We start from the raw sequence: 14,853 nt of genomic DNA, 5'->3' as shown, positions 1-14,853 counted from the left end.
GAAGGGGAAAGAGATAATCAAAGGCTATTTTGGTGGTGATTTAGAGCTATGCAAATGACCAGGGAAATATCATGGTCCAGGCTGATTTTTTTTTTTTTTTTTTAACTAAAGTTTTCTTAATTAATTTTCATTTCTTTAAGTAATATACAAAACCAAGCAAACAAAATGATGCAATATATGTGATTGCTGCTAAACTTGGGGAAAAGAGCCTTATATACACATCTGATCTAGGTAGAAATGTTGAAATTAACATCCAAGCATCCAGTGGCTTATCAAAGCTAAACCAAATTGCAGAACCAGCTGAAGCTCCCTATTCCTTATTGGAAAGAGAGAAAAATACTAACCGTACTTTCTATACTATAAGTTCACAGCTAATTACAAACTGGAGCCCTTCATTGTGGACCCAGCTCTGCAGCTGCTCTGCTCTTGCATCTTCCACTGTATCTGGCCCTAGCCCTAGCAAACAAATGGCCATTACATTGACTTTTTTACAGGCATGTCTATTGACTTGTGAGTGAATGAGGACTCAAGTTGTTGTCCTGTTAAGTCTTAGCCTATTCATAGAGTCTAGTATGGTGGCAGGGTGATGGCAGGGCCAATTCTCATTCCTATTTCTATTCTGCTTCTGTTCAAAGGGTGGAAAAAAAGGCATTCTAGTAGAGCACTAGAAGATGATCTTACTGAAATAGTACAGTGGGGTCTGTTGTTTTCTGCCACAAGTATTATTGCATGTTTTGTACATTTGCCTCTTGGTAAAGTTTAAACCCATTAGAGGAAGTAAGGTTGCAGGGAGTTAAAAGGCAAGGCTTAAAAAAAGAATTAAGGATTTTATTTGAAAAGCAAGAGTTTTTATGGGTGATATCTTGTATGGGACTGACTGCCTGGTTCGGATAGACGTAGACAACCTTTCAAATGCAGTTCATTCTTTTTCACATCCCTGCTTTGCAAATACAATGACAAATGTCAAGTGAGGTTTCTTCAAAAAACAAACATATTAGAGAGAGGCCAGAGCTATAAAGTCAGATAAGGACCTGCATTTTCTCATACTTGAAGAGGTAAAGATTTACATTTTTTTTAAAAACAATTCTGAATTGTTTAGCCATGGAAAAAGTTGAGGAACCGCTACTCTCTTTCTTTTAAAGGAGAATATATACAGGCTTTAAATGCATTGTTTAAAATTGCAACCTAGGATTTAGCAAATAAACTGCTGCTAAGAAATGCTATAGCCAAGTACATATCTCAGGAAAAAAATAATTTCCTTTAGATAATTTCCTTTAGATAACTGGATAAGTAGTATGGCAATGCAAATCAGTCTAAGCACAAATAAATCAGTTTGGAGTCGAGCTAAGCTTGAAAGTAAGTAAGTTTTAAATGCAAGTCTGATCCAGGTTAGCTGCTGGTACCATTGTGGAATAATCCTCTGCCTGTGTCAGAAGTTGAGCTGGAGATATCTGTTCTTGTATAAGGTACTCAATTGTTAGCTCTCATTTGGAATTCAGTGCTTATTTGTGATATCATAAAAAGGATAGTATTGTTTTAAACAGGATGCAGTGTGGAGTAACTAAGACGATAGTATGTAAAAATAATCTAAGTTATGAAAAAAGGTTAAAGGACAATTTGAGGTGATTTAACTTAAATTGTTTATGCTTATGAAAATGGTTGTTAATGCTCAGAGGGAGAAATTGATCTTGATGCACCTTCCATCTTATTCAGCACACAATACACTGTGTATAGTTATTTCTTTTATTCCCACTATCTGAGACACTTAAGAATGTACGAGACCCACACTACTTAGAAATGTTCACTTTGTTGAGGAAAGGAAATCAGAGGGGGAAATCTGAAAAATGTTCATGTAGATTGCTTGTTTGGTAGCTGTACTATACAGCTAAATATGAAAGCCTCCCAAAACATTCCAAGATGAGCATTCTAAGTTATATGTTTTCTATGATGTGTTAACTCATCTGGAAATCTAGGCATATTTGATCATTTTTAGCTGTACAGATGATGGCTTTATTGTGGCATCTAGTGGCTTGTGCTTTCCATCACAAAAACGTAAGTGTATGCTTAGCAAGAAAGTCCATCTCCATGCTGAAGGGTCCTCCAACTGGCATGTATTTCCTGTCCTCCAAAAGGTTGTTTTAGATGCTAAATGTAGATAACAGGTCAAACTTATTTTTATCTTGGACTGGAAAATCAAGATTGGAACTGAGCAGGTTTCATATAAAATGTCCCAGGTAGTTATAAACAGTTAACTTTCTGCAGTTGATACAACTTTTAAACAAGGGAAAGAAGTTAAATGGAAAATATTAAATTGCTAGGAGATAGTGCTAGGAAAAAGTTAAAGGGTAACAAACCATGACTTTGTAGAGATCTTGCCAGGAAACAGAATGGTTTCTCTCCCCTGATCCAGAAAGGCTACACAATTACTACATTAAGGCAGGATGTCAAACACATTTCAGTTGTTGGGCCTGATAGGGACCATGGGACTACTTTTGGGATGGCTAACCAACTTCTGGATCTAGCCCCCGGGACCTGTTTTGAATTTTGCTACGTGAATTTTTCATTAATTTGTTTAAACAATTTTTTTTATATAGCTTCATTGCTGTAATTTGTTGTTCTTGGAACCATTTCAAATGTGCCATTGCTATGGGATTACCCACTTTTCCCCCTTCTGCTTCTAGGGAATGGATGGTAGCCTACAATGCCTTTTTGAGAAAAAAGACACTCCAATTGGTGTGCATACTGAAACACACCTTGCTTGTCTATTATAGAGGCTGATGGCCAGCTTTTTGTTTTCATTTTGTACACCTTGCAGCACTGTTGACTGGAAGTGGAAAAATGTCTGACAAACAGAATTTGGTTCTCAAAGGAATAGCTGTTTCAGAAATTGTGATTATAAAATGAGTAATTTGTTCTCTTTTGCAAAATCTTCCAAACAATTTAGGCAATGGAACAGTCACTGAAGGCACAGTCTATTTGTAAATATATGGATCATTAACAAGAATTGATAGCAAAAATATTTACAGTCTTTTCCAGACTATACTTTGTCCTCATAGTTTTTCAGAGATTGTGTGAGTGTGAATAACAGACTTGTTTATCAAACTCCAGGACCCTATGAAGACTGACCATTAAGTTGCTGAGTGGGTCTTCAAGGCAGTGTCACTAACATATAAAATAACATACTTTTTAGGAAACAACTGAAGTAATTCTTGGCTGCTGCTTGAAAGGCTTTTAAATGTTGATTCTTGATTTTAGGAAGTGTTTAAAAGTATTTTGATAGAGTCTCGCTTGGTGTCCCCTTCCCCCGAGACAGTGAGTACTCTATGAAAGGACTAATCTCTGGGGTTTCCTTTGCAACTTTTTGCCAGGTGTAATGGGGGTGTGATTCATCCTGATGAGTGTGTTTCTTGCTTTTACTACTCGAGGATGGACAAAGAAGCTGTAATGCTCCTCAGTCACCTGACAGGTTTAGCTTTAGCCTTAACAGTTCTATTTGCTCAGTATTGGTGAAATATTTGTGCTTAGCTGCAAGGCGGTTGACTTTAGCAGCTGGGCCTATTAACAGCAGAGCCTGCTTTAACAGGATTTCAGGCTAACACATTCATCCCTATGTGTTGCTAAAGCACACACAAATTAAGCACTATCTAGTACCAAAACATTATAAAAAGGGTGGCTTTCTATCCCCCAAAGGCCTCTTGAGGACTAAGGAGGAATTGAGCATGGAGAAGTAAAACAGCAGTTGTAAGTGTAAGTAGTTCAGTTGTGATCCTGTGGTTGTTTCTGAGTGCGTTAGACTTCTTTTTTTTTTTTAGTTAAAAAGAAAAAAACCTATCTCTTTGTAATATTTACCTTGATCAGCAGCGGTTAACACAGTTTTGCCCACTGACAGTAATATGTGGAAAAACTGCTAGACTGTCTCTTGTGTTTATTCTTTTGGATAAAATTCAAAATCCATTCTCCATAGGCCAGGCATATTGTTATCCAGAACACTTTTCAAAGTGTTCATCAGTGCAATGGCGATGAGAGACCAGTATGAACACTAATGTGCATTAGAAAGGAGTCTGTTATGCACCTACTGAAACTTTATCATAATTGTTTCCTGGTTTACAACCCATTTGTTACACAGTAACTTACCTTGAGTTACTGTGTAACACATTCATTTCTGGGTTTTGCAGGTCATGGCAAGGTAGTAAATAACTTCCTTACTCAGTGTGTTTAATTCTTTTAAAATAAGAATGGACCAAGGAAGCCAGTTTTTTTTTCCCAAATCCTTTATTTTTGTGAAACTAAAATTAAGTGTGTTCATATAGTGGACATGTGGTGGATTTGCTAAAATAAGAATGTTTGCGAGTAGAAGTCAGATGAGCAAATTTCCCTTTAGACTTATCTCCACTCATCAAGTTGATCTCTTATCCAGAATGGTAAGGGTTTATATAGTAGCAGACATTTTGCAAGACTTTTATTTCAAGTCACTTCATGTTCTCTCTGGAAGCCCATCTGTTGTTCTGAGGTGTGTGGAGTGTTTTCTTGGGTGGTATCTGGTTGCTTTTGATATACTGGCTTCTGGAGTCTGTATGGTTTTGGAAGGCCAAGACTGGCAAGGCATCTTCCAGATACCAAAGGCAACACAGAAAACACAACTCAGATACGTGTTCAGTGGTGAAGGCTCAGAAAGGTTTGTTGTCATTGGACAGAGCACCAGTTGGTCTGATTAGCAGTCAGTCCAACTGGGTGAAGGTTTTCCTTGACTGGTAGAGACATCATACATCATGTATGCTCCCATAGGTCTGTACAAGGGACAGGTCTCCCATCTCCTTTATTTATGCTTGCATACTCACCCCAGTGCTCACTCGTATCCCTCTTTGTAGAGATCTTCATCTTTGTTTCATTTGTCAAGTTCACACACCTGCACTCTCATTAGTAAATTCTAACTTTTGTATTTGTAGCTGCTGTTTCCATACTCCCTTCAATGCCATTTTGCATGTTTTTACTTTTTCTTGCTTTCTTCCTGGGTCATCCAGTGGTCAAGAGGTCCCTTTCTCCCATACAGCTTTTCAGCAGTATAGCTTAGCATAACTACAGCCTAGCACAACTCGAACTCCTAGACCATCAACTTTAAGAAGACTTGAGTGTTGAAACGCTGTCTAATGGACAGCAAAAAGGAGAGGACGAATAATCTTAGATGTGATGTTTCTTTCCTTTGTGGCCTAGTTCCCAAGCCAGAGGACATGGCAGCTACACAAATTAGACTATGTATTTGTCCCCAAAGCTGGTGGAACTACACCTGGTAAGGGTGTGGAGGAGGGCAGAGCAGGGGGATAAGAGAATTTTTAGAAATGTTAGAGATCAAATGTAAATACATGCAAAATGAAAAGAGTTTATTTTTGTACAACTCTGATAACTCAAAATACTCTCAGCAGGCTAAGAGCGCAAATTATAATGTTATGACATGAATACTTTTACTTTTTTCATACTTTTCTTCTGTTGTGTTACTATATTAATACTCTCAATGCCTTGAATGGCTCCAGAAGATTGTCCATCTAATAATAAATATAAACTGGTTTATTTCTTCTGTTTTGATTTTTCTTAATATATTGCCTTTAGGGGGTTGAAAGGGTAGAAAAAAGCAGAACCCTTGCAGGAACTTAGCGTGCTGTTTCTAAAATTGGAGCCAGTTTCCCCAGAGATAAACCCATCTACACCCACAAAATGAGGAAGTACCAAAGTGTTCTGTTAAATGGTGTCTTATGGATTGGCCCTGTAAACCTGCCAGAGAGATCAGAGGGAAAATTTTAGTGTTAACATTTGCTTAAATGTATTTTCAGTTCTGCATTGTAATGTATTAAAGATAATTTTGCAGGGTTAGTATATATAACAAAGTAAATTTAAAAATATATCCCTGGTTGTGAGCTAAAATGGACACATTCTTCAAGATAGAAGCAGTTAGCCTTGTATTAGGAGTTATAAGTTGAATCAAGTGATTCCAGTCTTTGGTAGAGCAACACAATATGAGTAAACAGTTTTTTTTGTGGCAGTTTAATAACTTAGGCTATGGTGACTCCTCTTAATCTCAGTCAGAGGGGCCTGATTTTTCAGAATGGCTGAGAGTCTATAGCTGCAGTTGAAGTTTAGGAATTCTGGATTGTCAAAACTTCTGAAAAATCTGAGCCAGAGGCAGATTAAGATTTATTGGGGCCCCCCTCTAGAGGTGCATCTATATAGTGGATCAGCACTGATAAAAGGAAAATTAACTTTATCGACTATTGGCTTTTTTTGGCCAGTATAGCCAATTAATATTACCAGTAAATACTGTGTGCATGTGGCCAGGAATGTAGCCAGGTAGTTCGGAGAACAGTGTCCTGCCTGTGACTCTGTGGTGGGAAGGAGTGCAGGGGGGAAGATGGAGGCCCGGTGGTAAGGGAGAGCATGGGACTGGGGCATGGGCAGGTGCTGTCCAGCCAGGGCGGTGAATGCAATCCCAGGGCCAGGAGCAGGATGGAGTCACAGGAGGGTGTGGAAATGGGTGGTTCCTCGCTGCTGCATGCACCCCTGAGGGAGACACGAGTGGTATGTGGCCCCCCTCCTCCTCTGGATTTGTGTGCAGGGCAAGGGTGGGCTGAATTCTGTGGTTTGAGGCCAGGAACTGTGCTGGCCTCTTCCTGGTGGAGGGGGAGGAGGGAGGGCTAGGCTGAAGCTGCACGGGGCAGGCGATGGCACTGGGAGGGGGGGCTACAGGGAATTTTGGGGTAGCTATAACCCCCCAAGCCCTCTCCTAGCACTGCTGCTTCTCAGAGCACTCTGTGCAGGGTACCCAAGAGAAGGCAGCAGAATGGAGTGTCCTGACCAGGGGCAGCACTAAAGAAGGGCTTGGGGGGCTACAGCCCCTCTGGTCCTGACCTATAGCCACCTCTCCAAGCACAGCTGAGCCTGCCCCAAACACAGCCCTGACTCAGCTCTCCCTGGTCAGGGGGAGGCCAGCATAGCCCCCTGCCTTGAGCCCGCAGGGGGCAGACTGTTCTCACCCCACACAAATCCGGGGGGAAGGGGCACATGCCCCTCATGCTTCCTTTGGGGGTGCATGCAGTGGCAGAGAGCTGCCCCGCCTCCACACCCCTTGAACCCCCTGGATGAACCACCCATGGCTCTGTCCCACTCCCAACCCCAGGGTCCCATTTGCCACCCTGGCTGGGCAGCGCCTACCCCTGCCCCACTCCTTCCCTCACCATAGGGGCCTCGTTCTGCCCCAGTTCACTTATGATGCACTTATGCATAGCACATTTATACGTTTGTTGCCAGTCATTATATAACTTTACATGCCTAACAGTTATCTCAGTATTTCACAATTCTCTTTTCCTTGTATACCTTTTCCCCACCCAAAATATTTAGGTAAATAAATTCTGAAATGTCCTGGTACCCTAATTCAGTTTAAAGGCTTGAGCACTTGCTTATAGGATTTAAACATGTGCTAGACATCAAGTATTTAACTGGATTGGGGGTCATCTGATTTACAGCATTGTATGAGAAAAAACATGTAAGTTGAAGAATTTCTGCATATTGCTGATATGAATGAGACAATAAAATCCTCAATCTAGAGATGGGTCAGAATGAAATACTGTGTATGAGCCAACAAGTCACCGAGTACTTTCAACCCTTCTAGGAGTTTCTCAGTGCCTCCAGGTTTATGCTTTTAGGTTCTGAGTTAAAGCATTCATTTACATATCTGTTAAAAGATCTGGTAGATCAGATTATCTGTTTTTAGTATTTATCACTTGGGTTGAGGAAATGCATTTTGGGTGAAAGTTTTGTCAATAAAGAATCCAAATGAGTTTAGCTTTATTTTTTTGTTCTTATCAGAATGCAAAATCCATAAGAGATTCATGTTAATTGGTTATCATTTTCTTCAGTGAATAGTTCTGGAATTGCAGATCACTTGCAAATATTTATTCCCTTTTGTTCTCTGATTAGGTGACTTGTATACCCAAACAGCCTAGTGGGGATGGTCATAATCAAACCTAAACCTGGAAATCTGGTGAATGTTCAAGCTGAAAATGAGTTTTCCCTAAATATCTTATGTTAGGAAAGCTTAACACTTTATGTAAAGTCAACATAAACCAATTTTGAACATGAGCAAATGGATATGCACTTTGAAACTCAAATCATTGGTCACAGACTCCTCTCATCATCCCACATTTTTCTTAATCCTGCATCCACAGATTCACCTCAAGTGTAACCAGTGACCTAAAAGTGGGCAGGGTCAGACCTTGTTTGCTTACCACAAATATGGTTTGTTCAGGAAGTACTTTGGTTTCTTTGAATTGCAATATCTTGATGGCAGGTTGCGTTCCTTTTTTGTGCCTTTCTGCATAATCTTTCCGTTAAAATTATTTCGGGGGAAAAAAAGTCCATTTCCAAAAATGAAATATTATTCTCTTGTTACTGTATGCAGGAAAGGATTTGCTCTTTCTATGTGCTAAGTTTCCAAGATTTAACAGACTGGACAAAAAGAGAATAGATATGTTGGATCAGGACTCTATTGTGTTAGGTTTTGTACAGACAAAGAACCATAAGATGCTCCTTGCCCCAAAGTGTTTACAGTCTTAGTACAAGACAATATATATTAGATGGATACAGACAGATGACTAGAAGGAACCATAAGGACGCAGTGGGCATTTATACACATATATTTGTCTGGTCTGACGCACCAGAGATGTGGCACATCGGAGCAGACTTGATTAATTGAGTCTGCTCTTCATGAGCTGTCACACCCAGTGCTGCATCACATGCGTTTGTATAAATGGTGAAATGTGCGTCAGCGCTGAGAAAGTAGTGGTGGTAAAATTTGAACTAAAACACCCTTGATGTATTTTAATTCAAGAGTGCACCACCACCACTTTGTCAGCGCTGATGCGCATTTCACCATTTATACAACTGTATGTGAGCATATGTACAAATGCCCGATGATCTGCAAGCAAGGTACTGGTTTTAGCATATTAGTGACATCAGTGTTTCTGCAGGCATCACAGCAAAGGAGATTTTTAAAGGAGGAATTTGAAGGCTAGTGAGGTGGCTTTAGGGACCTCCTCCAAGCATGAAGAGCAGTGTGGAAGGAAGCACCGAGATCCATGCATGTGTTTAAAGGTCTTCAGCTTTGCTGTGTGTCTGATGGATTTCTTGGTTTTACCTCAATGAATTGCTGGGCATGCATTGATGTGATGATGATGCACAGGATAGAGATTTGTGCAGCAAACAGCTTCCTTCTCAGAAAACTGGCAAGTGGATTTTGCTGCCTTCCTCTCCCCTGGCACTACTATGTAGTTGTTGTGACTTAGCTTTCTAATCCAATATTTACATTAATCAAACCACTTTGTTTTATTTTTTTGTTTTGGAAACTTGAATGCAGAAAACAGGTGTGGGGCTGATGGCAAGGCTTCACCTTGTTACAGGAATCTTGTAAAAGGGAAAAAAAAGAAGTTCTCCTGCTAAATATATTACTGAATCTTTGTGCATGTTGTACAGTTCCATTGTTCAGGGACTTGATATCACTGCAGTCTGAAAAGTAGCCACAGCCATGATTCAACTTGTCATGCCATTTTTTTTATCATCTTCCTGACCTCTCTTCTATCGTCACTGTCTTTGCTTTCTGTGCTGGCTTTTGTTTTGTAGTTTCAGGGGGAGAAAACCTGAAGAGACGTGTCAGCCATTCAACACTAAATATTGAGCATAAGGTGGCTCCACACTCGGATACAACACACTTGCTCTGCAGGCACTGCCTTCAGAGAAAATGTAGCTGTGATTCTGCTGTAGCATAACTGAACTTAAAGACCTGGAAGAGAAGCAATGCTAGCTTCCTCATAGCACCTATACTGCCTTGTGAGACCATGCTTGGGAAGGTGGCCTCCTGTTTGCAGTGTAGACATGCTCTCTGTGGCTCTGCTCCCACGCACTGGCACAATATTAGGTACATGATATTGTGGGCCAATACAATTTGTGCTTGATGACAGCAACATCAAGGACTTCAGTGGATTTGTCCCTGATTTCTTATGCACAACTATATGGGGAGGGCCAATGTCATCTGTAGACCTCTGGTAAAATCATGTAGCAGTCTTAAGAACCTAAATCCTATTTCCAAAGTAACATAGACACCAAAGAGCTTAAGTCTTATTAGAAATCAATAGGATTAAGGTTTTTAAGTCACTTGAACACATTTCCACATTATAACCTATGCTGCATATAAGTATTCCTCATCAGTAAAATGGAGTGAACAGCAGATTTTCACCTATATGAATTGCTTTGCATCTCAGGATCTCCAGGAAGTAGGTAGCCAATTGCACATTTTTAGTGCATCCAGAAGTCCCAATAAATTATGCAGATTGGGTGAAGAGTGCAGGATCCAGGTCTGTGAGATTTAATTATTCAACCATTCTGGCATCGAGCTGCTTTGATCAAGCTTTTGAGAATGGCTGTGTGCCACATGAAAAGATCCGTTTATCACTGAAACTCCAGTGATGAGTTTGGTTATACATCCTCCTCATGCAGTTCAGCTGAAATGATTTGTGTTTCACATTTTGCTGCATTTTCCACCTTTGATCTCTAAAGCCTTATTTCCTGGTATGTTTTGTTGTTTTCAGGATTCAGATATCTTATTAAAAAAAGTTTTATTTGTGGATATGTAAATTAATACAGTTGAAGAGGAAAAAAAGGAAATGCAATGGCTTTTGATGTGTTAGATGTGAATATAGAGGGGAATTGGGTTCAGGGTGGACATCCTCTGAAATAATGATACAATGTTTTGTATAAATAATGCCTTATTACGTAGCAACATGGAGCCAGGGAACAGTTCCGTTTACACAGCTTGTATTGAAAAATGCAACATGGGACCATTTAAAAACTAACGTTTAAAAATGTGGGAGGTTGTACTTTGGCTTACTGGAGAATGGTTGAGTTATTACAATGGAGAGGGATCCTCTGTTTTGAGGGTGGTTTATTTCGGTCTTATTTGTGACATCAGCATGTAGGGTTTGGAAAGTTTAGAAGGGCATTTTGAATTCCGGAGGAACATGCGATACTGAAAGCAACTAAAATCAAAGGAAGCATTTGCTTTTCACAAGAGAAATTTGACACGGTATCCAATTTTGTTGTTTAAACAAGGTTTCATCGTCATGCTTGGGTGCTGTTAGCAGGATACATTGTGCCTTTTGAATAGAGAGGTAATTAGGTGCGTTAGTCTGAAGTCAAGCAGAAGGCAGAGTAGATTTGAACTTTTATAGACTAACTAACCAGAGATGTTTAGCATATGTGTTTGTAACCAGAGGTCATACTTCATCAAGTGCTGTTGAAGTGAGTCTATAAAGGTGCAAATCTACTCTGCCTAATATAGGTCATTGTTAAGCACTGTTAAGTACAGAAGGGAGAAGGACACTCATATTTTCAGAACATTGGCCTTTCTAAGTCTGTTTACAGGAAAGAAAGTAACTACAAGGCAGATCATAAATGGTACTAAACTTTCAGTTCCTTGCTGGATGGGATAGGAAGTCTCTTGTGGGCATTGAGTCCTCTTCTGGGTGAATGTTTCATATTATGTGGTATTTTCCTTTTCCTTTCCCTTCCCTTCCTTTACCCACTCATGAGGGAGCCTTCTGAGCTTTCTTTTATGGTGCTCTGAATAAATATGTCAGGAAATTACACCTCTTATTCATGACTTAGAGGCTGTTTCCAGATAGAGTAAAAGTATGCAGTGGATTCAGGATATATGTGCTGTTTTCCTGTTGAACTGGACTTCAGGAATGAGTGTCTCCTTCCCTGATTGTCTGTTCTGGTCTTGAGAGAGTGAGTGAAATTAAAACAGCCTCCTGATTTTTCTTTTGTCCTTTTGATCTGGCTTGGCAGTGTCAGAGGTTCAGAAGTGTTTGTAGAGAGAGTTTTGTGATTGCACATCTGATATCTGCCCTCCAGGTCCTGTTCTGTGGGTTCTGGACTCCAGCAGGAGACCAGCACCAGAAAGGACTAGAGGCCAGCATTTCTCTGCTTAGAACTACTATTTCATTACAATGGTGGGAGGGCCAGAGGGACCAAGACCCTCCTTAAAGTTGATGCTTTGCCTTGTTCTACCACTCAAAGGCCATCATTCCTTCAGAGCAGTTCCTTCCAAGAGCACAGACTTCTCTCTTATGAGCCTCTTGCTTCTAAGAAGCTTGAGGGTGCTCCCTGCATTTCTCCTGCTTTGCCTCTCAACTTCTCCCATCTTCATCGAGCAGCTCTTGGATGCAGTGTCTTGTGCAGGCATCCCATAGCATGAAGTAAAATGATTCTGTCTATATTAGAGCATGCAAGTTTGTTGTTTTTTTTTTTTTAATGGTGGCACAAAGCCGAAACAAGCAGATGTCCATGCCTCTTGTTGCAGCCATAATTTGGAGCATCCATGGCTTAACAATGGCTGGTAAAAAATTGTGCTTTTTTTGTGGCAGATGCCTTTTTGCTTTAGGAGAGAGTGGGTGTCCCAGAGCTGCCCATGCTCTTTAGCCACCCTAGGCAGGTGCTCCTGGGGGCGCTTCAAGGGCTTCATTGTATACATCATAGGAATTCCCAGGGCGTGCAAGATAGGGGCCCTGAAGCTCTGGGAGTGATAGGGACAGTGGGCGATGTTTATGTTCACTGAGGTGAAGTGGATTAGACAAAATGTGACCCATATAACATAAATGTGCTATTTACCAAAGTCACAGAGGTTGCTTGCTACTTACTGACTGTGTTAAGGGAGAGAGGAGGTCTAGCTCCAGGGGCAGAGGTGCTCGGGAAGAAGCATTCCCATGCCTAAGAAATTCTTCTAAACTCAATTGCTGATGTATACATTACCAGCTAAATCAGCTTGCCAAGTCCTTGCCCAAATTTCTGAGTTCTGGGGCTCTAAAAGTTGGGGCAGATTCTCATTAAATGCTGTTTATAGCTTTCTGTAGACTTCTGCCTTTTTTAAAGCTTATTTTTGGTATCCACCCATACTTGTGCCTTTTTTTGTGTGAGAGCTTCCTAGTTATAGCAGGCAATTAGTTTCTTTTTTAATTCCTACATAGAATTGTTAAAGTAAGTTTCTGTTATGTAATGGGGGAAGCGGAGCAGGTCTGTTTCAGTTGGTTATGAGGGTCCCACAAATATACTTTCTGCTTGTATTCGCCCTAAGAACTCCATCTAGTGTTCCTTTTTATTTTACCATTTTGCAGTGTGTTTTCCAACTTGTATTGTTTGCTGCTACCTTCTGGTAGGTAGAGGAATAATTTGAGCTAGAGTTTTTAAATGGCTGCAGGATCTAAAGCAGTTTATTTAAAAAAAATCAGGGAAGCAGGAAGTCATGTAATATTAAAAACACATCCTTGGATTTCCCCTTGCTATCAGAACAATGTGGCAATGCCAGTATGCTAGTTACAGTCCCTGCGATAATGTTTTACAAACCCTGACATTGGTTGAATGCTAAATATAAGGTTGGAAAAAAATCTGATAATGGGATATAAAAAATTGTTTAAAATTTTAGTGTTGAACTCAGTGAGCTTTGGATCAACAAATATGTGAGGTATGCTTCAGTGAGATTTAAGTGTAATATTGTATACCACCTCTTGGGCCCTTAAAGGGACTTCTGCATGTAAGTATGATCTTATTTCACCTTGCTTGAGTCTCTGAAAAATCAATACAAAAGTTTAAGGCATCTTCTTCAGTTTTTTTGATGTAGCATTAAAGCCATGATAATGGTGCATTATAAAAATAAACATATTAGTGGTTTTTGAAGGACTTGGAGTGGAATAGGATTGTTCTTAAACTTCTAAGATCCCTTTGTTGCTTGGTAAGTGGAATTGGTCTTCCCTAAGGCTGTGCGAAGCTTTGGTCCCTGATTTGATTTGGTGGAGATTTAGCCCAATTCGGTGGCTGAATCTCTGTATCTGGATTGAATCGGAGAACCCTTTAATCTCTCTGAATTGAATTGAAACACTCCAAATTGATTTGGGGAGATTCAAACGTAGAAACAGCTTTAAATATTTTTTCTACATGCCTCTAGTAGCAGGCAATTCAGGAATGCTGTGATGCTGGGGCACATGGAGTGTCCCACAGAATCGCAGGGGCTCCCCAAAGCACTTGGTAGCAGACCTGGAAGTAGACCAGAAAGCAGACTGGTGCCTCCTGGGTCTGAGGGCCAGGGCCCCCCTGCGACCAATCACCAAGATTGGGGGGGGGGGACAGGGCACCCCACCAGTGCGCTCCCTGGCAGACCCGATTGCCACTGAGCATGATTGCCACCGAGCATGTGGGGGACCTCCCTGCACTCCTGTGGGATGCTCCATCTACCCCACCACTGCAGCAATCATGAGCTGCGCTGGTACCTCAAGGTATGTAGAAAAAGCTTTTTTAAGTGTCTGTGTCCGAATCGCTGATTCTCTGAATTAGCATCGAATCTTCAGATTTGGATTTGGCCAAATTGAATCAGGGACAGCGATCTGAATCAAAAAATTGAATCGCTGTTCCTGATTCAGGCTGAATCTAAATCGAATAGGACCCACTTTGCACGCCTCTAGTCTTCCCCCTTGTATACAATACAAGAAGGAAAGGGGAATCCTTTAACTCTCTGAGGACCCAACATTTTTGGCAGGTGTGTCACAATTTAGGCTCTCCAAGTGCCACTTCTGAATTTCCTTCCCTTGTCCAGTCCTCTGCTCTGCTTTTTATTTCTTGCTCTGTGGTTTGCCTCATCATCTATTGTTGTGATATGTGCCCCCCTCCCTGATCTGCCACATATTGCACACAGAAGGCTGCCCGTACTGTTGGTCAGAGGCTTCCACCCTTTCTTTAAATCATAGATAGAAAAGATCTAGTCTG

General features: G+C 40.7%; 1 protein-coding gene across 1 annotated transcript in view; it reads left to right on the top strand.

Annotated features, from left to right (window-relative positions):
* PTPRJ (protein tyrosine phosphatase receptor type J) overlaps positions 1–14,853 on the top strand; it is a 136,656-nt gene that overhangs the window by 66,943 nt on the left and 54,860 nt on the right. The gene's annotated exons all lie outside the window — the stretch shown is intronic.

The sequence above is a fragment of the Crocodylus siamensis genome, chromosome 2, assembly GCF_052110815.1.
Source record: "Crocodylus siamensis isolate JL-2025a chromosome 2, ASM5211081v1, whole genome shotgun sequence".
Classification (NCBI taxonomy): domain Eukaryota; kingdom Metazoa; phylum Chordata; order Crocodylia; family Crocodylidae; genus Crocodylus; species Crocodylus siamensis.
The sequence above is the reverse complement of the archived record's forward strand: the minus strand, read 5'-3'. Positions and strand labels throughout refer to the sequence as shown.